This window comes from Carcharodon carcharias, chromosome 1 (assembly GCF_017639515.1).
Source record: "Carcharodon carcharias isolate sCarCar2 chromosome 1, sCarCar2.pri, whole genome shotgun sequence".
In the NCBI taxonomy this organism is placed as follows: Eukaryota; Metazoa; Chordata; class Chondrichthyes; order Lamniformes; family Lamnidae; genus Carcharodon; species Carcharodon carcharias.
In genome coordinates, this window is record NC_054467.1 from 203,515,259 (window position 1) to 203,540,316 (window position 25,058).

Below are 25,058 nucleotides of genomic sequence, written 5' to 3' on the forward strand. Positions count from 1 at the left end.
ATCTATTTATTTATTCAGCAAGTTGCCATAAAATCCTCTCCACTAAAAAAAATATACTGGTGTTATTCAAGTTGGATTCATAAAGCAAACTCCAATACTATTCACAAAATGTGGTTTGTTTCTTTAGGCTGCTCGTCTATCATCTCCTTTGGCAACTCAGTGTCAGTATTCCTAATTATATGGTTAAAGCACTCTAACTTCAAACTGTGAAAGAAGATGTAGATTAATTTATATCATGTTTTGCGCTTGACATTTGCATTGATAACTCTGACATTCCACTTAATCCAATACACGGCCTTGACATTGACAGTCAAAGAAAAGCTTTACAGTGTCCTGCAAATGATTGCTTGTTTAAGCACTCTACCATGATAGGGAAGATAAATCTTACAATATTTTAGCTTGGAAATGACTTTGTTTTTTTTAAGCATGCTATTTTTTACCTCCCTAGAAAAAACTTGACTATTCACATTCAATCACCTTGGAACAAGAAGCCTGTCTGAAAGTGGCAGCATTAAGTGCATCATAAAGATCTGCATTCAAGATGCAAAGGTCAGCTGAAAAATTAGCTAAGGGTGATGATGCTAATAAATGAGGCTGAGAAGAATAACACTGTATGCAATTCTGAACTTCTGATCACCATTAAGGTTAAGTTAGCAGGCCAATGATCCTAAAAAGTAAGAAGCAGTGTTTAGGTTGGGACAGCTGCCAAAGTGATGGGACCCTATTGAAATGGCTTGACAATAATGTAATTCAGCTTGGGTCAGTGTTTGGCTCTCAACTCTGTGCCAGAAGGCTGCAGACTCAAGCCTCATTCTAGGAGTTCAGCACATAATCTAGGCTAATGCATCAATTCTGCACTAAAGGAGTGCTGCATTGTCAAAGGCGCTGTATTTCAGATAAGACATTAAACTAAGGGCATGGCTATCCACTCAGGTGCCTGTATTGGAAACACAGTTTCCCCTGTGTCCTAGTCAATATTTATCCCTCACCCGACAGCATCTAGAATCGACTAATTGGTCATTCATCTCATTAGATTTTATGGAACCTTGCTACATGCAAATTGGCTGGCATTGTAACCTACACTTCAAAAGTAATTCATTGGCAGTAAAGCACTTTGGGACATCTTGAGGACATCAAAAATGCTATATAAATGCAAATTCTTTCCTGCTGTATGATAGTTAGAATTGAATGCTCAGTCATGATTGATATCATTTGATGCAGTAGTTTTTTTGTACTTGATCCTTTAGTTTTGCATCAGATAATGCCAAAAACTGCATATGCATAAATCATAAATAATAAATCAAGTTTTCCTGTTGTATGTTTTGATTATTTCACAATTGAAACGGTTGGATTCAATATCACCTGACATTGAATATTCATATCCACTGCTTATGAATCTGAGATCTTCATCTCTATTTTCCAATGCTAGATAGGAATGTATCAAACAGTTGAAGGGCATGACTTTCAGGCACATTTCCAACTACTTTGTGCTTAAGATATAGAAGGCATGAAAGGCTTAACATTTCTGCATTTATTAATAAAAATATATTGTGGCTGATATTGGAATCAACTAAAGGTGAGTTTCTGCAATGCTATGTTGAACTGCAAACAAGTCATATAAAGGTTCCAGTTCTTTTACTGAGATGGCCAAACAGTGTGAAGGAGTTCTAACTTTGCCCTCAACCTGAACTTGGAACAGAAAAATCAAGAAGGTTTCCAGTTCTGCTGGAATGTGCACATGTGTAGATCTCAGGTATAGGTAGGAATGATCTTGGCTATGATACCTGCCTTACTCGCCAAAAAGATGCGTACCTTGACAAAGATAAATACATGGTAGCATACATGAAGATGAAGTGCAAGAAAGATCTTTGTGAAATGGTTTACCATTTCATGCCGCCGAGAGAAGAAGATAAAACTAGGGGAAGATCACAGAATCATAGAATCACAGAATCACGTCGCAGAAGAGGCCCTTCGGCCCATTGAGTCTGCACTGACATGTGAGAAACACCTGACCTAGCTACCCAATCCCATTTACCAGCACTTGGCCCATAGCCTTGAATGTTATGGCGTGACAAGTGCTCATCCATGTACTTTTTAAAGGCTGTGAGGCAATCTGCTATCACCACCCTCCCAGGCAGTGCATTCCAGATGGTGGTGTAATGGTGTAAGGCTAGTAATCATGATGCCCAAGCTGTTTTGGGGCATGGGATTCAAAACACATGATTGGAGCTGGTGATATTTGATTAATTAATAAATTCAATTAATTAATAAAAAGCTAAAATTGAAAGCTAGCCCATGTTGTGACCATGAAACTGTCATCGATTGTCGTAAAACCCATCTTGTTCACTCTAGGGGTGGAAATTTGCCATCTGGTCTGGCCTATACAGCGATGTGGTTGACTCTTAGCTGCTGCTGCCCTCTGAAATGACCTCTCAAGTCACTCCGTTGTGCCAAACCACCACAGAAGTACTGCAGTGTTACAAATGTGGCTCACTACCAGCTGTATATCAGTGCAGCAGTGTGCATCTTATACAAGATGCCACTGTAGCTACTTGCTGAGCCTCCTTTGACAGCACCTTCCAAACCTGCAACCTCTACAACCTAGAAGGTTGTGCAGTGGACATATGAAAGCACTGTCACCTGCAACTTCTCCTCCAAGTCACACACTATCCTGACTTGGAAATATATTGCTATTCATTCACTTTCACTGTGTCAAAAACCTGGAACTCTGGTCTTCCCTGGAGCCTCCAGTATATTAAATCGTCCCACCTCCTCACCAGAGACAGCAGGAGGTCACAATAATATAACCACCAGACCTCAATTAAATGTCAATGCTCCTCTTGCCACTCGTTTCAAGTGGGAAGAGGATGCATACTTAAAGGCAGTGATCTCTTGCCGACATTCAGGTAAGTGTAGGGAGGGTTTTTTGGGAGGGTCTCATGGGAGTACAGGAAAGAGGTAAGTTAGTGGAGGCTGTGAGTGTTCCTATGGGGTCTGAAACAACAGTCCTGCTCCTCCTAATACCACAAAGGGAATTACCTTATTTATCTGGTGGACCACTTCATCCTTCCACCAGCTGCCTGCTTGTTTCAGGTAGGTGAGATAGCCTTAGCTCAACTTTCAGTTAAAATTACATTGGGCTTCTATCGCTATCATCGTATTCTGATTTGCATAAATCCATATGGTTCACAGCTGCTACCTGCAGAATCCTGTTTGTTAACTTTGAAGATGGTGGGAACTGGTCACGTTCCAATTGGATAAGTAACCTGTGTGTTTATAAGTGCTGCACACCTGGTTTCCATCTTAATATTTCTTGACTTACAGTACATTGCAGTGAAATCAATTTTTCACAGGAAAAGCTACAGGCTGAACTTACAATTTCATAGATGCATAGGATTCCTTAACTTACATTTCAATTGGAAGTAATGACTAATCGGGGCTAAATTTGCTACATAATGTAATTAAGAACTGTAACAGTCAATGTTGACATTATGTCATAACATTACTCTGAGCTTGAATGAATGGCAAAACATGAAGCAGCAGGAATAATTTCATAATTTAATAATTAACCATACATGCTGGTGGCCAGCATGCTCCCAAGAAACCCACCCGGACCCTGTCATATTTTATAGGATGCTTTTGAACAGTTGACTAGGTTGCCGGTCCATAGCTGGTGAGGTCCTCATTAACATGTGCTAATAAGTGTCCAATGAAGACATTGGGCCTGACAGTGAGTTTAATTTCAAACTGAGTAGGGAAGTTAGCCCTACTTTCTCAAAAGCTGAAGGTCAGTGCGAGGATCAGAAACCTAAAGTGGCCCTTCATGTAAATTCTTTCCTTTTTTTCATGGGGCCAAGAAGACCAGGAATGATTTATCTCCTGCGCACAAAGAATGTATCGGCCTCCCTTTTCCCAGATATTTCCTCTTCCCTTTCTGTTTCACCAGAATCACATACAACGTACAGCACAGAAACAAGCTGTTCAGCCCAATCAGTTCATGGTGGGGTTTATGTTACACTTAAGCCCCTTCCCGTCATTCCTCATCTAGCTCTATCACTATAACCATCTATTCTGTTCTCCCTTATATCCTTATCTAGCTTCCCCTTAAATGCATCTATAACTATCTGCGTCAAACATTCCCTGTGCTAGCAAGTTCCATATTCTCACCACTCTCTGGATAAAAAAGTTTCTTCTGAATTACAGATTTGATTTTCTTGGTGATTATCTTATCTTGATGGCCTCTAGTTTTGCTCTTTCCCACAAAAGGAAATACTCGATCTGTGTCTAATCTATCAAAACCTTCTATCATTTGAAAGACCACTACTGAATTAACTCTCAACCTTCTCTCTTCAAGTGAAAAGAGGCCCAGGCTGTTCAGCCCTTCCTGGTAGGTATAAACTCACAATGTTTGCAAATATTTTTTGCATCCTCTCTAGTGTCTCTATATCCTTTCTAAAATATGGCATCCAGAACTGTATGCAGTACTCCAAGTATGGTCTAGTTCAATGCAATTTTAGTATAACTTCTCTACATTTTAATTTTGTCCCTCTAGAATTAAAATTACCTTCCAATACACCTATGACAGGCTGTGAGAGGGGGAGAGTCTCCCAGTCATCAACACTTGATGTGGAGTGGTGCCCCTCAAGCTTTAGTCTCTGATGACAGACTAGTGAACTGTTCCAAGAAAAACTAGATGTAAACAGATGTAAGTAAGTGTGTGCTTTGCCTGCCTTGTGAATATCTAATTGCAGGAAGAGAATCAAGAAGAAGAAATAAAACCTAGTTCTTGATTTGTTTCTTTTGTGGCCTTATTGTCCAGTGGCACAACTTGTTGTGATCTGTGTATTTGTTCTCCGAGATCCCTTTGTTCCTCTACTGTATTTATTTTTTAATTTACCAGTACTACATGGCCTCCTTACTTTTCTTACCAAAATGTAGTATCTCATTGGGAGGCGGGAAGGCTGGCAAAATGGCACAGGAAGGCATCAGTGGGACAGGCCTGATAATTTCCCCTGCCATGCAATTTTGCCAGTGGCAGGAAAGGTGACAGGTTAGCCACCCCCCAGTTGTCTAATTGAGCTACTTAAGTGGATAGTTAAAAGTCACTTCACACCTTTATGTTGCTTGTCTGTGTTGGGGTGGCCTGTCATCACATTTGGAGACTTTCCTGTGAAATCTGGTAACTCCCATTGGGTGCTGGTGTTGGGTGGGTTTACTTTTTTGGGCAATCCATGAACAATAGAAGATCTCTCCAGCAGCAAGGGCTGCACCCCTGGTAACACACTTACTGTACATCATGATCCCCTCCACTGACATCTGGGCCTGCCTTCCTGGTCCTGATGCAAAATTACCCCTGTTCCAGGGTGGTTCAGTAATTGATTTCCCCTCAACAGTTACAGCTTCAAAACTTTAGACTGCCAGCAACAACAGTGCTGAGGTTACTGAACTGGTGGGCCATGGACCTTAGCTGGGACAGTGGCCTCGGTGCTGGCCTCTTAATTGGCCTCCCCCTGGAATATGCCTTCCTCGGTCCAGCTGCTGAACAAAGCTGGGTTTCCTTCCTGCTTTTGGCCCTGGGAGGCGAGACTTCAGGCTTCATTGGAAAATCCAGCGCTATACTTTTGATTCCAAAGTCTTTTAACTAATATATTTAATAAAATTATGAACCACAGTGGTTTCTGCACTGATCTTTGTGGGACCCCCTTCTAAAACTCCTGCCACTCCGAACAACTACCCTTTAACAGTGCTCTCTGCTTTGTCTTAATGTCAGCTAGTTATCCATTCTGCTATCAGTTTCCTGACTCCACATGCCTTATTTATTAATTTACAATATGACACATTATTTTTTTTATTCATTCATGGGATGTGAGCTTCTCTGGCTGGGCCAGCATTTATTGCCCATCCCTACTAGCCCTTGAGGAGGTGGTGGTGAGCTGCTTCTTGAACTGTTGCAGTCCATGTGGTGTAGGTACATCCGCAGTGTTGTTAGGAAGGGAGTTGCAGGATTTTGACCCAGAGACAGTGAAGGAATGGTGATATATTTCCAAGTCAGGGTGGTGAGTGACTTGGAAGGGATCTTCCAGGTGGTGATGTTCCCATGTATCTATTGCCCTTGTCCTTCTAGATGGTAGTGGTTGTGCGTTTGGAAGGTGCTGTCGATGGAGCCTTGGTGAATTCCTGCAGTGCATCTTGTAGATGGCACACACTGGTGCTACTGTGTGTCGGTGGTGGAAGGAGTGAATGTTTGTAGATATGGTGCCAGTCAAGCAGGCTGCTTTGTCCTGAATGGTGTCAAGCTCCTTGAGTCTTGTGGGAGCTGCACTCATCCAGGCAAGTGGAGAGTATTCCATCACACTCCTGACTCATGCCTTGTAGATGGTGGAAAGGCTTTGGGGAGTCAGGAGGTGAATTACTCGTCACAGGATTCTTAGCCTCTGACCTGCTCTTGTAGCCACAGTACTTACATGGCTAGTCCAGTTCAGTTCAATTTATGGTCAATGGTAATCCCCAGGATTTTGATATTGGGATATTCAACAATGGTAATGTCAATGGCACATGGTTAGATTCTCTTTTGTTGGAAATGGTCACTGCCCTGCACTTGTGTAGTGTGAACGTTATTTGCCACTTATCAGTCCAAGTCTCAATATTGTCCAAGTTTGCTGCATTTGGACATAGACTACTTCAGTATTTGAAGAGTTGCCAATGATGCTGAACATTGTGCAATCATCAGCGAACATCCCCACGTCTGACGTCATGATGGAGGGAAGGTCATGATGAAGCAGCTGAAGGTTGTTGTGCCCAGGATACTACCATGGTGCTGAGATGACTGCCTTCCAATAACCACCACAAAAACTATCTTCCTTTGTGCTAGGTTTGACTCCTACCAGTGGAGAGTTGTACCCCTGATTCCCATTGACTCTAGTTTTGCTAAGGCTCCTTGATGCCACACTTGGTCAAATGCTGCCTTGATGTCAAGAACAGTCACTCTCACCTCACCTCTTTAGATCAGCTCTGCTGTCCACTTTTGGACATCAGCTTTTAATGTGATCAGGAGCTGAGTGGTCCTGGTGGAACTGAAACTGAGCTATCTCTGGACTATTACATGAGCCACCTGTTAATTGGCATAGGGTAAATAAAATTAGAGCGGTGAATGTGTGGCTGAGAGACTAGTGTGAGAGAAATGGGTTCCAGTTTGTGAGGCACTGGCACCAGTACTGTGGAAAATGGGGGCTGTACCATTGAGATCGGCTTCACCTGCACTGTGCTGGGACTAGTGTTATATAACAAGTTATATAACTAGGCAAATAGAGAGAGCTTTAAACGAAATAAAGGGAGGGAAGTGTTAATGTAGAGGATGATTGACTAAATTAAAGAGAAATGACAAGGCAATAAATCAAGGTAGCTATAAAAGTGATGATAATCAGGGTATGGCGGGAAGGGACAATGATTTCAAACTTAAGAGTGTGCCAGCAGATAGGTCCAGAGTAGAAGAACTGAGTGAAGGGCTCTGTCTGTATCTGAATGCCTGTAGCATTCACAATAAAACAGATGAATTGTCAGCTCAGATGAAATTCGTATGTATGACCTGATAGCCATTACAGAGATGTGGCTACAAGGAAACCAAAGCTGGGACCTGAATATCCAAGGGTATGTGACATTCAGGAAGGACAGGAAGCTGGGAAAAGATGGTGGGTTAGCTCTGTTAATTAAAGAGGACATTAGCACGAGATGACCTTAATTCTAAATATGAAGACTTCAGGGATTTGTGACCAACTGAGAATGTAGAAGTTGTGCACCCTCCCCAGAAACCATGTGCTGACTTGCAGGATGCATTTGTGGTGGTCTCACACCAGTTGCACATTCGGTGAATGGAATCCCTTGCTGATGACATAGGTCACTGTGTGTTGTGACGGAGATCTGAGTGCCATGAGAGGGCAGTCGATGGGACTCGGTAGCTGTGGGAAACCAGGGATCTGGACAAATCTAATCACTCTTGCATCTTGGCCGTCCTGGTCCCGGGCAAAATGCAAAGGTTGTGTGCCCTTGCAAAGATGGCATCCGTGACCTTGTGGATGCATCTGTGCATGGAGCCTTGTGATATCCCACTGGCATAGAAATTGAGCGCTGCTGTCACTTTCACGGCCATTGGCAGTGGATGCCCTCCATGTCCCTGTGGCAACAAATCCTGCAGTAGCTGGCAGGTTTGACCGACCAGTTCGCTAGACATGCACTGTCTTTGGCAACACTGGCTATCGATCATCCGCAGGAATGAAAGGCAGCATCTATAGAGCCTGGGCCTAGCTAGGCTCCAACCAATAATGGCTCACTGTGGGTCTTCAGCAGTGAGAGTACTGCTCCAGAGGGTACTGCTCCTCCTCAGGCTCTGTCGTCTTCACTCTCTGAAAGCCACAAGGCATACGACTGGTTCACCAGGCTCCGTGATCCTGATGTACTCCTCCTGTAGGATGAAGGAGAGAGATGCGTGGGTTAGCATGGGTGTACTAAGAACCTGTCTTGGTCAAGTCTGAAGGCCCCTTAACAGATCACGTGGAGAGCTGGCCACCACTTGAATGGCCAGAGATTAGTGTGCTGCATGGCTGCCCGAAACCCCACCCATCTCCACCCCACTCTATCCGACCGAAAGGCAGCAGCTTTGCCCATGGGACTGCATGCTGTGCTCTCAGCTCAGCCACAGGCATTCTCCTACCCACACTGCAAGGTTGCATTGTTAGTTTGCACCATTGGGGAGACTGGTCTAAACTGGGATGATGATATTGCAGGGGGCTGTTAGCGCTTCCAACAGTGACTGCTCCACATCCAGTGGCAGCAAGGAGATTGTACAATATGCCCAGCTATTCAACTGTTCTGCTGTCCACTAAAATGCTCATTTCTTTACAGTCTGGGCCCAGGGGGTAAAAAGAACTGGAGCACTGGTGGCACTTTGATGCCTTTGTGTTAATTGCATGGGTAGAGGAACAAGAGGCGCAACTCCAATCATAACAACGTGGCTGTGCCTGAACTCTCTCAGCTGCAGAGGAATGGTCACTTTAGTCAAGGTTTCCCTGATGCGTGGCAGCTTCCTTGCCCACCCCAGCCCCCACATGTGTTTGTGCACCATCTTCAACCACAGAGCTGCCCTTGTGCCCCCTCCAAGTTGCCTCAACTGCAGGGCAGCCCTTGCTCCTCGCCGTCAAGTCACCTCAATCAAAGGGCAGCATTTGATTTCCACCCCCAAATTGCCTCAACCACAAGGCAGCCCTTGCCCTGCCACACCCCCAACAAATCACTTCAGCTGAGGGCAGCTCTTGACCCCTAAACACTCCCACGCCACGCCAACACGCCTGAACCTTGAAGCCCAACAGGTGATCTGGGCGAGCGTTGCACAACGTTATTGTGTATTCACCTCTGAGTTCCCCTCAAAGTGCAGCCCGCCAAGTGCATGCCTTTTATATGCTATCGTGAAACACATTGGCATGCAATCATGTCGACATGGACGGATGATCAGATGGGGGACAATATCAATGGTAGGCCTTATAGTGATATACTGATGTATTCCCGACATCCAATGGCCATTGGCAGGCATGGCGGACGATTGCAAACTAGCTTCACGCTGTCGTGAAATGATTTATTACCTTCCTGTCATATTGTCCACTCACGCCACCAAAAACGCCCAACACCAGCAGGCACAGAAAATCCCGACCTATGTCCTCTTGTTCTGGATTCCTTCACCAGAAGACATAACTCCTGTGTATCCATTTAGCATTGCAAAAACCATAACTTGCCTTCCAACCATTGAAACTGAAGAAAATACAAGCCAAATTCAAGTAAGCTGTCCTCTTACCCTTCAAGCCCTGCTAATTTCCTATAAAAATTGCTTCAGTAGATTGGAATATTCAGGGTCCAAGTCTTTTAGAGTTCTTATGCAAGCAATCTGTTGTTGCATAAATAGATATGGTTGTAGCTAATTATAGGAAAAGAATTGCTTTGGTCACTACATATAGTAACATTGCAAATGTGTTCAAATATGTTTTTCTACATAGAGACAATAACTATTATTGCTCTATATTCACAGGATGTTATACAATAGGGGCCTAATGAGCTGTATCAGATGAACCTTTGTATCCTACATTTGAACTAATGACTAGTTTATTTAATTTTTTTGAAATATGACAACAACAAACATGATAACTTACAGCTACAATGTGTCTCAAATATAAACAATCTACCAAAGCACTTCATAAAGAAAGGGCTACAACATAATAGTTTTACATATTTACATAATCTGTGAAAACAGTTTCATAGTTGACAAGGTGGTCCATAGAGCAACATAACTAAATTATAAATGTGAAGCTACGTATCTACATGCTGAGCCACCCTATCCTGCCTTTTCCTTATTACCACTGTCATTTAGTTGGTTTTCATGAATAACTTGTTATCCCAGTGGCATCTCGCACAGGAGCAAGAGGAGGTCTAATGATCCCAGATGATGTTAATACAGAACAAGTCAGATCTCAGAGGGAAACCTGGCTTGATACATCCTAACCTGCTTTTTTTAGAAACTGCGGACGTAAATTCATAAGTGTCTGCTGATGAACTTTTAACGCAGAGTGGCATCTACCTGGCAATGTGAAAAATTGCCCAGGTATGTCCTGTACACAAAAAACAGTACAAATCCATCCCATCAGTCTACTCTCGATCATCAGTAAAGTGGTGGAAGGGGTCATCGACCGTGGTATCAAACTGCACTTGCTGGGCATAACCTGCTCGCTGGCACTCAGTTTAGGTTCCACCAGAGCCACTCAGCACCTGACCTCATTACAGCCTTGGTTCAAACATGTATAAAAGAGCTAAACTCCAGAGGTAAGGTGAGAGTGACTGTCCTTGACACCAAGGCAGCATTTGACCAAGTGTGATATCAAGGAGCCCTAGCGAAACTGGAGCCAATGAGAATTAAGGAGAAAGCTCTCTGCTAGTTGGAGTCATACCTAGCACCTGCTGATTCCCCAAAGCATGTTGACCATCTACAAGGCACAAGTCAGGAGTGTGATGGAATACTCCCCACTTTCCTGGATGAGTGTAGCTCCAACAATGCTCAAGAAGCTTGACAACATCCAGGACAAAGCAGCCCACTTAATTGGCACCACATCCACAAGCATTCACTCCCTCATGACCGAAGCACAGTGGCAGCAGTGTGCACCATCTACAAGATGCATGGCACAAAGCCACCAAGCCTCCTTAGACAGCACCTTCCAATCCAATCACCACTACCACCTAGAAGGACAAGGGCAGCAGACACAGGGAAACACCACCACCTGGAAGTTCCCCTCCAAGCCACTCACCATATTGTTGTTCCTTCGCTGCCACTGGATCAAAGTCATGGAACTCCCTCCCTAACATCATTGTGGGTATGCCTACTTGGACTGCAGCAGTTAAAGAAGGCAGATCACCACCACCTTCTCAAGGGCAATTAGGGATGAGCAATAAATGTTGGCCTGGCCAGCAATGCCCACATCCCATGAATGCATAAAAAATATATTTATTAAAAAGAAAAATGAACTATATTACACCAGACAAATAGATTGGAAAGATCTCAATATAAACACAAGAAGATGCTTCAAATTCACACTATTCCTTTACCCCAGCTATATCTTTGCAGGCACATAAACCAGCGAAGAGTTACCACTAGCTTGATACAAATTCTTCTCGCTTGGGACTGGCATGATTGCGAACTGTTTACTTCCGGTGAATTCCTGAGCATTCACTTGATGCTTTTCACCCAACTCATATCTCTTCCTGAGACACCCAAACCACACTCCAAACTCACTGTTTCTTCAACTTCAGTGCAAACAAATGAGTTCCCTAAACTTCGTCTTCCAATAGCATCTCTGATAAACTGATCACTTTACTGAGTTCTACAACTGACTATTCAGCCAACTATTGTCTCAATAGCTTTATAGTCTTTATTATGAGAGAGCTTAAAATTCCTATCCTTTTTGACACACATTGAACTCTCTCCCCTGTCTTTTCTCTTTGTGTCACTTGATCAGTCTCTACACAACAGTAACATTTTACTACTTTGTCTTTTTTTCCAGCATCACTTAATTTTCCACCCTTTTTAACCCATCTCTTTAATGTCAGGGTTTGTAAAACCTCATTGAAAATGTATACATACAGACAAATCTAAAATACTTGATCTTTAGACAGGATTCTATCCAGCCTCACAAACAACCTATATAAAACTGAAACAATTTTACCCTTCTTAACACACAAATTATATATATACATTCAACTTAAAAATGATACGTTGTTCAGCACATAGGCCATTTAGACCCGCAAGCCTGTTTTGCCATTCTGTGAGATCATGCCTTGGAGGCAAGCTTGAAGATAGAAGCTTGTGACTGAGTGGATCTCGAGACAGAGTGTAAGCTTGGGAATTTGATCAATTAGGGAATTTTAAGGATTAATCTCGTTCAAAATTCTGGTCAAATTTGCATTTAGCATTTAACTACAATTTACTATTGAAGTTAAGTTTCTTTCAGTCTTAAGGGTAAAAAGCTCCCTGCCAGAGAGGCACCTACAGTTAATTAGGTAACTAGTTCAAACTAGTTTCACTAGCTAGTGGTGCCTGACTCAGCTTTGTAGAATTTCAACTAGTATAAATACAATTTATTATATCAATAATATAAATATTAAGATAGAAGTTTGCGAATTATTTAAGCTCAAAACAGAGTGTAGACTTGGGAATTTGGTAAGTGAAGGAATCTGGTGCGGTGAGGGAGGAGATACTCTTCTGACCTTTTCCAAAAAAGGAGTGGACCGAGAGAAGGAGCCAGAGATCAGCAGTGGGACATGCGAGTTAAATCCCAGAAGCATTAATTAGTTGAGCAAATACATGAATGGTTGGTGAGTTGTAAGTTTCTTTTTCTCTCTATAAACGAGGCAATAGTTTAAATTGATACTGGGGAGAAAAATCAGTATTATATTAAATTTATAACTTAATTAGTTAAACCCTTGGTATGACTTGGTATAACTTGATAAAACTACAGATATTCATTGAGTGATATTTTTAAACCTACTTTGTTAAATAAACAGTAACAATGGCAGGCAGGTGGCATGTAGCAGCTGTAAGCATATGGAACTGGTGGACACCTGTGTGATCCACAGCAACAACATGTGCAGGAAGTGCACCAGCAGATAAGCCTAGAGATTACAAAAAACAGTAAAAAGGCTGAACTAAAGGCTCTGTACCTAAATGTATGTAGCATTTGTAACAAAATAGATGAATTGTTGGCTCAAACAGAAATAAATATGTTTGGGCTGATAGCCATTACAGAGACATGGCTGCAGGATGACAAAGACTGGGACCTGAATATTCAAGGGTACATGAAATTTAGGAAGGGCAAGAAGTTAGGAAAAGGTGATGAGTTGGCTCTGTTAATTAAGGATGGCATTGATACAATAGACAGAGATGCCCTTAGTTCTGGAGATCAAGATGTAGCATCAGTTTGGGTAAAGATAAGAAATAGTAAAGGTAAGAAGTCACTTGTGGGAGTGGTTTCTAGACCCCCTAACAGTAATCATACTGTAGGACAGAGTACACAGGAAGAAATAATAGAAGCTTGTGAGAAAGGTTTAGGGGTAATCATACGTGATTCTTATCTATATAGAGATTGGATGAATTAGATTGGCAAAGGTGGCCTTGATAATGAGTTTACAAAGTGTTTTTGGGACAGTTTCTTAGAGCAGTACATTCTAGAACCAACCAGAGAACAGACTATACTAGATCTGGTAGTGTGCAATGAGACAGGATTAATTAATGACTTCATAGTGAAGGCACCCCTAGTTGCAGTGATCATAATATGATTGAATTTCATATTCAGTTCGAGGGACAGAGGAGTTGATCTGAGGTTCGATCTTAAGTGGGAAATTAGGTTAAGGGATAGATCAGTAGTGATGCAATGGCAGAAATTTAAGAAGATATTTCAGAATACTCAGAACAGATGCATTCCAATGAGAAAGAAAGGCCCTAATTTTCCAGTCTCTTTGGCATTGGCGTCATGGCAGGCGGGCGGGGGGACACAATATGGCAAGAAGGCCAAAAATCAGCTTCACGCTGCTGCAAAACCAGTTTGCAATTGTCTGCTCACCCGTCAGTGGTGGGCTCCATTTCCTGCCGACGCACGTCAGGAACCTAATTTCTATACTTTAGCATCTCCGATTAAGTCCTGCTCATCAGAATCAACCCCTGAGGTGTTTCACAATTGTACATAAGTGACTTGCACTTGTGAGCTGCGCATCACTCAGGACTTTGAGGCTTATTTGCCTACTTTGCTTCGGGCAGCGCTTGTGGTCATCAGCACCAGGCTTCGCAGGTAGCTCTGCATCCTTTTTTGGAGGGCTCACAGGCAGGGCTCTACATACCAGAACAGCCGTAATTTGTGGGTGGCTTTTCAATGGCTGCACAGGTAGAGCTTGCTTGGGGAAGGGAGAGAAACTGAACTCAGCATGTTTCCTGGGGCTGCATTATTAATGACTAATTTATTGTGAGTTCTTTGAGGAAGTAACAAGCTACATGAATAAAGGTGAACCTGTGGATGTGCTGTACTTAGATTTCCAGAAGGCATTTGAGAAGGTGCCACATCAAAGGTTACTAGGCAAAATAAGAGCTCATGGTGTAACAGGTAACACAATGAATAGAGGATTGGTTAGCTAATAGGAAACAGAGTTGGCATAAGTGGATTACGTTTGGATTGGCAAGTTGTGACAAAATTGGAGTGCTGCACGGATCAGTACTGGGGCCTCACCTATTTACAATTCATAGGGATGACTTGAATGAAGGGACCGAATGTGTGATTGCTAATTTTGCTGATGGCGCAAAGCTAGGTAGGAAAATAAGCTGTTAAGAGTAAGGACATAAGGAGTCTGAAAAGGGATATAAATAGATTAAATGAGTGGGAAAAATTTTGGTAGATGGAGTATAATGTGGGAAAATGTGGGCTTTGGCAGGAAGAATAGAAAAAAAAACAATCATTTAAATGGAGAGAGATTACAGAATACTGCAATACAGAGGGATCTGGGTGTCCTTGTTGATGAATCACAAAAATATCAGCATGCAGGTACAGTAATTAAGAAGTCAAACAGAATATTGGCCTTTATTACAATGGAGAAGGAGTATAAAAGTGGGGAAGTCTTGCTGCAACTGTACAGGGCATTGTCAAGACCTTAAGGAGGAACATATTTGCTTTGGAAGCAGTTCAGAGAAGGTTCACTGGACTAATTCCTGGGGTGAGGGGTTTGTTTTCTGTTTGGATTGATTATAACTCTGTCAAGAATCTTGTGATGATACTGTCCATCCAGTGGAAGGTCTTCATATTTACTCCAATCAATTTTGCAACCAATGATCAAAATCCTCTTGTCAATAAATACCAATGAAATGAAATGACTGAGGTGTGTAAGAATGCCATCAGCATTTTGATTTTTATATTCTTAATCCATTAGAGTTGGATGGGTAGGAAACAGTCGCTTGAAACGCTTTTTTGAATATTTTCACTGGTGTTCTGTTTATTAAAGGATACAGCATGTGACTGCCCATTGTATCTCATTTAGGATTAAAGGATAACAAAACAATTTTATTTGAGACAGTTATGATGAAAGGAACTGAGTGTAAAGGTAATTTTTTTCAGCCAGCATGAATTTGTTAGTACATGATAGATGCATATGAAGTTTTGCCAGTGCCTGAGAGGACTGGATGCATCTGGAGCAAATCCAGTTTTTTCAAGAGTCAGGAATGGATGATACCACTCAATGCCTGGATGAGTACAGCTCCAACAACACTCTACACTTTGTCCAGGACAAAACAGCCCACTTGATTGGCACTACATCCACAAACATTCACTCCCTCCACCACCAACGCACAATATTAACAGTGTGTACCATCTACAAGGTGCACTGCAGGAATTTATCAAGGCTCCTTAGACATCACCTTCCAAACCCACGACCACTACCATCTAGAAGGACAAGGGCAGCAGATAGAAAGGAACACCTCCACCTGGAAGTTCCCCTCCAAGTCACTCACCATCCTGACTTGGAAATATATTGCTGTTCCTTCACTGTCACTGGGTCAAAGTCCTGGAACTCCCTTCCTAACAGTGCTGTAGGTGTACCTATATCACATGGACTGCAGCGGTTCAAAAAGGCTGGTCGCCACCACCTTCTCAAGGGCAATTAGGGATGGGCAATAAATGCTGGCCTGGCCTGCGAAGCCCACGTGCCATGATTGAATAAAAAATGATGTCAAATCCAAGAATTTTCCAGTCTCTGCATTCATTCCCTTCTTCGCCATTATCTAAGGTTATAGTATATTGTTAGCAATCTTGGCATCCTGTTTGCTATCAAGCTGGCCTAGCCAGCGATGCCCACATCCCATAAATTAAAAAAAAATGCTGAGCTTCTGACCTCATAATTTCTCTATTACGAAGACACCTATTTCCAGCTCAGTAAGATTACTCATCTCAGTCCCTACCTCAACCCCACTCCTGCTGAAACCTTCATCAATGTCAGTTTGAGCTTCCAAAGCTTCCTTGTCAGGCTTCTGTCCTCCGACTTCCATAAAATTCAGCTCAACTAAATCTCTTCTGCTCATATTCTATCTGGCACCAAATCCCACTAACCAACCGCCCCCTGGTTGCTGCCCTATATTGTTTTTTTGATTCCCCAATATCTCCAATTTAAAATTATTGAACTCATATTTAACTTTCTTCATGACCTTTCCCCTCCCTTTATCTGTAATCTCTTTCGACAGCTTCCCTACTCTCTGTGCCTTTGTCTATGGTTCTTATGAGCATCTCCTCATTTTGCCCCAATCTTGTCAATTGTACCCTAAGCAACTTGGCCCAAACATGCTTGAATTTCCTGTCTTAGCCCTCTGCCTCTCCATCTCCCCATCTCCTTTAAGAAATCCCTCCTGTTTGAACAAGTTTTTGGTCATCTATCTCTTTTTTTGACTCTGCATCCATATGCTTCTTATTATATCTCTGTGAAGTGCCTTGGGAAATATTTCAACATTATAAGTATTGTATAAATGCAAGCTTGTGTTGTTATCTAGACCCACAGTTATATAAATCTTTCTGAATTTGGAGGAGTTCAATTTCTTCCTGAACAGTGACTCCAGTTCATTCACCCTGTCTTGCATTGAGATTAATGTGTTCATTCTTTGCTTTTCTTTGTAAGACAAAATAGCAAGTTAACTGACCCTTCAGTGCAGCTATAAAGACTTCCCATAAAAATTACTCCAAAAGTTTCTGATTTGACATTGTCAAAGAGAGTATTTGATGTTTCTAATTCCACTTCTGTTGAGAAGGGCATTATTCATTCTTCATCTCCGGGTTCTTTTAACATTCCCTGTCAGAGCAATTGTAACCAGTAAGAACATAAGAAATAGGAGCAGGAGTAGACGATTTAGCCCCTTGAACCTACTCTGCCATTCAATAAGAACATGGCTGATCTGATTGTGGTCTTAATTTCACTTTCCTGCCGCTTCACAACTTCCCCTACCCCTGCCCCACACTAAACCCTTAACTCTCGTAGATCAAAAATCTGTCTAACTTAGTCTTGAATATATTCAATGACCTAGCCTCCATTGCTTCCTGTGGAAGGGAATTCCAAAGACTTACAACCCTCTGAGAGAAGAAATTCCTCCTCATCTCTGTCTCAAATGGAAGACTTCTTATTTTTAAACTGTTCTCCCTAGTTCTGGATTACCCCATGAGGGGAACCATTCTCTCAACATTTATCATGTAAAGCTCTCACAGAAACATATATGTTTCAATAGGATCACCTCTCATTCTTTTAAATTCCAATGGATATAGACCAAACCTGCCCAGCCTTTCCTAATAGGACAAACCACACATCCCAGGAATCAGCCTAGTGAACCTTCTCTGAACTGCTTCCAATGCAAGTATGTCCATCCTTAAGTAGAGAGACCAAAACTGTACACAGTACTCTCGGTGTGGTCTAAATATTTGGTTTATGCTCAATAGGCTTAGCTATTCAACCTTAAACCCTATTTCCTTTCATTGTAGTCACTCCACAATCTTCATGCTCTTTTAGGATTAACCAATTACATCTTTCTTGGTACGTTGCCATTATGGGTACCCATGCAAAATATAATCATGCTTGAAGCTTCTCAACACCAAATGCATTAAATGCTGTAGGCTATTCCCCTAACCTACCATGACCAGTCTATAACCTATTGATTTGGCCTAAATTACTCAACATATACACACTGTGGTATCATCTATGAAGTTATGAACAGTTCTGTGTTTCTCCTTATCTAAATAATTAATGTAAATGATGATTATCAATGGCCCCCAACCAAAATGACATTTAAGTCCAGTTTCCATTCAGATTAAGTTCCATTAATGACAACTCACTGCCAATAATATTTCAAATCAGCATAATATCTGTGCAACAATGGCTTGCAATCTGATTTTTTCCAATATTTTTCTATGTTGTACTTTGTTGAAATCAAGGCATACAACATCAACAACTCTACCATTATCTATCATACTGGTCACATGCACAGAGAATCCAATAAGGCTAATCAAGCATGTGTTAACTTTCCTAAACCATGAACTCAAGATAAGGTCTTTGGCATGAATGTCTCTTACAGCAAGCAATCTTTGAACTCAGCATAGTCTTCAGGATGCTACTCTACCTCTGGCAAATCCACCTGTCACCTTTGAAATACCAGCCATGCAATATTTTAGAGTGTCTTCAGACAGATCCTGGAACCTTAAGTACACCATCACATTTCAATTGTATGCTCTATGATGGCGCTGGTGGAAGGTGTCATTAGGTATTGTTGTAGAAAGTGCAATATTAATCTCCCAGTAACCACTCAGAGGTTTGCACTTCTGGGTCAAGTCATTACTGACGTGGATTGTTTTAAAACAAAGGTCTCATGACACATTCACTTGCATGATATGGAGCTACTGGTTATCAACTAGCAAACATTGACAGCATGAAAGGCTTCCCATTATTGTCATATGAAAGCATTGTTAAAAGGAGCAAATATTGTTACTGGGTACTAATATATGTATATGTAATTTTTATATATAAAACTCCTTGGACCTTTGAGGATCTGACCAACTTATAAACTTACAGTGCCAATCATGTTATCCAAAGCAAAGTGGATGCAAGGAACTGCCCACAATGCTGATTGACTAATTTTTAAAAAAATCATTCATGGGACGTGGGCTTCGCTGGCTGGGCCAGTGTTTATTGCCCATCCCTAGTTGCCCTTGAGAAGATGGTGGTGAGCTACCTTCTTGAACCGCTGCAGTCCATGTGGTGTAGGTACACCCACAGTGCTGTTAGGAAGGGAATTCTAGGGTTTTGACCCAGTGACAGTGAAGGAACAGTGATATATTTCCAAGTCAGGATGGTGAGTGACTTGGAGGGGAACTTCCAGGTGGTGGTGTTCCCATCTATCTGCTGCCCTTGTCCTTCTAGACGGTAGTGGTCGAGGGTTCAGAAGGTGCTATCAAAAAAGCCTTCGTGAATTCCTGCAGCGCATCTTGTAGATGGTACACATTGCTGCTACTGTGCGTCATAGAGCCATAGAGGTCTACAGCACAGAAAAAGGCCCTTCGGCCCATCGGGTCTGTGCCGGTCAAACAAATACCGAGCTATTCTAATCCTATTTTCCAGCACCAGGCCCATAGCCTTGTATGCCATGGCATTGCAAGTGCACATCCAAATATTTCTAAGTTTTATGACGGTTTCTGCCTCTACCACCCTTTCAGGCAGTGAGTTCCAGATTCCCACCACCCTCTGGGTGAAAATATTCTTCCTCACATCCCCTCTAAATCTCCTGCCCCTTACCTTAAATCTATGCCCCCTGTTTATTGATCCTTCCACCAAAGGGAAAAATTCCTTCCTGTCTACCCTACCTATGCCCCTCATAATTTTATACACCTCAATCATGCCGCCCCCTCGATCTCCCCTGCTCCAGGGAAAATAGCCCCAGTCGATCTAATCTCTCCTCATAACTGATCCGTTGGTTGTGGGATCACTTAGCTCTTTGCTGCTTATGCTGTTTGGTATGTGAATATTCATGTTTCTTTATAGCTTCACCAGGTAAACACCTCATTTTTAGGTATGCCTGATGCTGCTCCTGGCATGCCCTCCTGCACTCTTCATTGAACTGATGTTACCGATATTCCTAGTGACAGCCTGGGATGATCATATTGCCTAAAGTCTCAAGTTGGTTATAACACACCCAGCCACTGATAGTCCAATAGCTATGTTGGAGTTGGGATGTAGACTAAGCTATATGTGATGTTACTCATCAAAAGCCTCCATTGTGAAACACAGCCAATGTATGCACTGTTCCTGGGTTAGTCAGAAATAAAGTGAGGAAAATACTAGCTGTGTGATTAGCCTGGTCATTGTTCTTCTTATCCCTTCAATACAAATCAAAGACACAGGGTTATTTACAATATGTCAGCTGTAGCTCAGTTAGCAGCACTCTTGCCTCTGATTTACAAGGTTCCAGCTTGAATTTGAATGCCAACAAAAGATCGCAAAATCAAGGATGACACTCTGTTGTGTTACTGAGGGAGTGCTGCATTGTTGGAGGTGCTGCCTTTTCAATGAGATATTAAGCCAAAGCAACTTCTGGCCTCTTCTGTGGATATAAAAGTTCTCCTGGCACTACTTCAAAGAAGAGCAAGGTAATTATCCCCAGTGTCCTGGCTAATATTTATGCTTTAATCAACATCACAACAAACAGATTATTTGGTCATTATCACATTGCCATTCCTGGAACCATGTTATGCGCAAATAGGCTGCCGTGTGTCCTACATACAACAGTTATTACACTTCAAAAGTACTTGATTGGTTGTAAAGCACTTTGAGACATCTGGCAGTGGTGAGACATGCTATATAAAGGCATGTCTTTCTTTGTAGGAAACACATAGGCTGTAATTGCGAGAATGAAAATTCCCGTCCAAAGTCAACAGACCTTTGACTGGTCCATTAAATTTTCCACCTTGCCCATGATGATGCCCGCCATGGGCAGGACCTGAAAATCCAAGCCATAGTGTTGGAGTTGGAGAGGGCAGGGGTTAAGTAGAAGAACACCAGCATAAGGCAAATAGCTAGATGGTAAAATGTTGCCAACAATGAAAGGAAGGAAAAATTAGCAGAGAAGAAAGGTTATCTACAAATTCTTGCAAAGTGCATATTAGGCACTGTGAAACCCCTTGACCTTGTACCTAAAAAGAGCTAGACTCTTTTAAAAGGGCAGAATTGGAACAAAAATTAATAATGTTGAGATGATAGAAAATGGAATGTGTGATCTTACAATGCTATTAGAAGCCAACAAACAGCACCAGCAATTAACTAGATTTGCCCATACCCATTTAATGTAATTGATATTTTGCCTTGCAAGTTGCTGAAAGTATGTGATGTAGTTGGTGCGGCATCCTGAACGGGAATATTAATGAACAGGGCAAACAACTGTGTTTCTCCTCAACCATTTAGATTGAAGTATTGTGAAAGTAACAGTGCAAAGACTGAAAGGGAAGTCCAAATTAGAGTGGGTGAATTCCATGTCAAATCAGGTACCAAAAGAGAAATAAAGGCTGGAATCTTCCAGTCCCACACCTAGGCAGGTTCCCCCTCAGCAGGGCCGGCGAACAATTGAAATCTCCGTTCACATCAGCAGGGCCATGAGATTCCGCTGGTGTGTGGGGCTGGAAAGTTCTGGCCAAAGAGAGGAAAGAAGGGTTACGTTAAGAAAGAGAGAGAAAAAAAGAGAAAGATTTTTTTAAATTTTGCATTTTTTAGAAGACATATTTCCAATAGCAATTCCAACATTCCTGCTCATCCAGTTCCCAGAAAAAAATATCAAATGGACCTTTAATGGGCCTGTTCTGATCCATCGCTCTTGAACTGGTTGGAAATGTATGCTCAGATTAATTCGAAGTGAAAATTGCAATAATTTACATTCCCATCATAAAAGCCTGGTTTCCATTTTAAAATGGGACTGTTATCTGAAAGAGATGGACTCTTTGGACAGCCAACGTTAAGCTGTTTTCAAAATGGAACCCACCACATCCTCAGTGTTAATGGATAGGTAAGCTACCAAGGCCATTTTGAGGCTATTGCCACCACATTAACAGGTGAAGGCAGTGAAAATCAAGCTCCTGATGTGAGCTAACATCAGTCATGAAGGGAAATTTGATTCTAAAATTCATCTATCCCCAACTGTTATTCAGTTACGCCTGTTGAATATCCTTATGTGTGTAAATTGAGTGAAGAAATTTGATTCAGTTGTAATATTCTCCATTGTGATTAATCTGCTAACGCTAATGACACAAGCTCTCACGTAACAAATGGCTAGTGTTTTGTTTGAGATCTTGGCACATGTGGAACTCTGTGTCAGAAAGGGTCAACATCTTCAGCAGAGAAGAATGCAAGAAATTGTAAAAAATGCTGGGGTATGAACTTAACAGGAAGTCACTATGAATACCAGCATCAATTTTACATTGTGCATAACCTATACAAAAACTTGCATGCTTGTAACTGAAACAGAAGTTTGTCCGAGTTACATATAGTTTCACACCATTAGTTATTAATGCTTATAACTTGCTATAGTTTGGTGGAAGATTGGAACAGCCGACATAAGAAACACATTTAATAGAATGTGACTATGTAATTTGAGTTGTGAGCATGGAAAAAGTGTAATCAATATTCAGTTAACAAAAGCTAAAGGTTGGAATAAACCAGTTACCATGGATAAATATAATGAGTGAGATAGGTAATGGTTTAGGATATTTAATTTCTGTTCACTTAAAGAGAACTGTGTTCATTGAAGAATGTTCAACCGACCTTGGATTTTTCTTGCCAAACACTTTGACATAACAAATTTGTCATAAAAGGCATGACAGTAACACACCACTGCTTCAGATCCACACTCATTCAACAGTAAATACAATGGAGTTCTTGTCTCCATCTCTTGGGCTGTAATCTAGCAGAACAAATTGTTCCACCATACTAGAAGCCACCCAATTTTTATTGTATTGGTAGATGGGTAAGGTTGACACAGAGAAACAATTTCCTTTTTCTGGGAATTCCAAACCATGAGGGTATAAATTTAAAATTAGAACGGAGCAATTCATGGGCAAGTTTAGAAATTGTGGGTAGAATTTCATGGTCATGGTGGGGGTGCATCCGTCACCTGGAAAGCTGGTGGCAAGCCAGCTGCAGCTATTCTTGGGAGTCCCAGTATGATTAAAACCTTGCCTAATAGGCCCCAAGGCAGCCTGTCAGGGTAGTCTTGGCAGGTGGCCCGCATGTCATTCATCCACCTAACCCACTCACAACAGTGAGGAGATGAGACTGTTAAGTGGCCACTTAAGGGACTCAATTGGCCTCCAGGTGGGAAGGCCATCCTCAATGCTTCCAGCCCCAGGTTTAATAAGAGGAAGGCAGGAGGGTGGCAGATCTCCATCCCACACTTTCCTGCACGATCACACAGTCCGGCCGCATCTGAACTCGCCTCGGGGGTGAGGGCCGGAGGGGGGATGGCGGTGGCATTAAATTCCACCCCATATTTTTCTCACAAAGAGCAGAAGAAGTGTGGACTCTTTCTTCCAAATTGCTGTGGGTGCCGAATCAATTGAAATTTAAAAACTGAAATTGTTAGTTTTTCTTTTAGGTGTAGGTATCAAGGAATAGAAGAACACAAGAAATAGGAGCAAGTGTAGACCATATGACCTATCGAACCTGCTCCGCCATTCAATGTGATAATGGCTAATCCAGAGCATCAACTCCACCTTCCTGCCCACTTCCCATATCCTTTGATTTCTTGTCTATCCCAGCCTTAAATTCAACAATGGAGCATCCACAACCCTCTGGGATAGAGAATTTCAAAGATTCACCAGGCTTTGAGTAAAGCAATTTCTCCTTATCTCAGTCCTAAATGGTCAGCACATATTGTGAGGTTGTGCCCCTGAGTCTTTTAATTCTTTCATGGGACATGGGCATTGCTGACGAGGCCAGTATTTTTATTGCCCATACCTAATTGCTCTTGAGAAGTTGGCGGTGAACCACCATCTTGAACTGCAACAGTCCATGTAGTGTAGGTACACCACAGTGCTGTTAGCAAGGGAGTAACAGGCCTTTGACCCAGCAACAATGAAGGAATGGCGATATATTTCCAAGTCAGGGTGGTGTGTGGGGTCATAGAGAAGAACTTGCAATTGGTGGTGATCCCATGCATCTGCTGCCCTTGTCCTTCTTGGTAGTTGAGGTCATGAGTTTCAAAGATGAGAAGGAGGACCACGTCAGTGGTGGAGGGAGTGGATGCTAAGGTGGTGGATGGGTTGCCAATCCAGCAGGCTGCTTTGTCCTGGATGATGTTAAGCTTCTTGAGTGTTGTGGGAACTGCACTCATCAGGCAAGTGGAGAGTATTCCATCATATTTCTGACTTGCATCTTGTAGTGGTGGACAGGTTTTGAGAAGTCAGGAGGTGAGTTACTCTCTGCAGAATTCCCAGCCTGCTCTTATAGCCACGGTATTTATATGGCTGGTCCAGTTCAGTTCTAGTCAATGGTAACCCCCCAGGATGTTGACAGTGGGGGATCAGCAATGGTAATGCCATTGAATGTCAAGGAGGGATGGTTGATTCTCTCTTGTTGGAGACGGTCATCATCTGGCACTTGTGTGACGCGACTGTTATTTGTCACTTATCAGCCCGAGCCTGAATGTTGTCCAGGTCTCGCTGCATATGGGCACAGTATTTTAGTGGGAACAATCACTCAGTGTCTACCAAGTCCTGTCAGAATTTTATAGATTTCAAGGAGATCACCTCTCATTCCTCTAAACTCCAGAGAATATAAGCCCAATTTTCTCAGCCTCTCACCATATGTCCCAGGGACCGACTTAATGAACCTTCGCTGTACTGCCTCCAACACAAGTATATCCTTTCTTAATTGTGGACACCAAAACTGCACACAAGTTTCCAGATGTGGCCTCACCAACGCCCTGT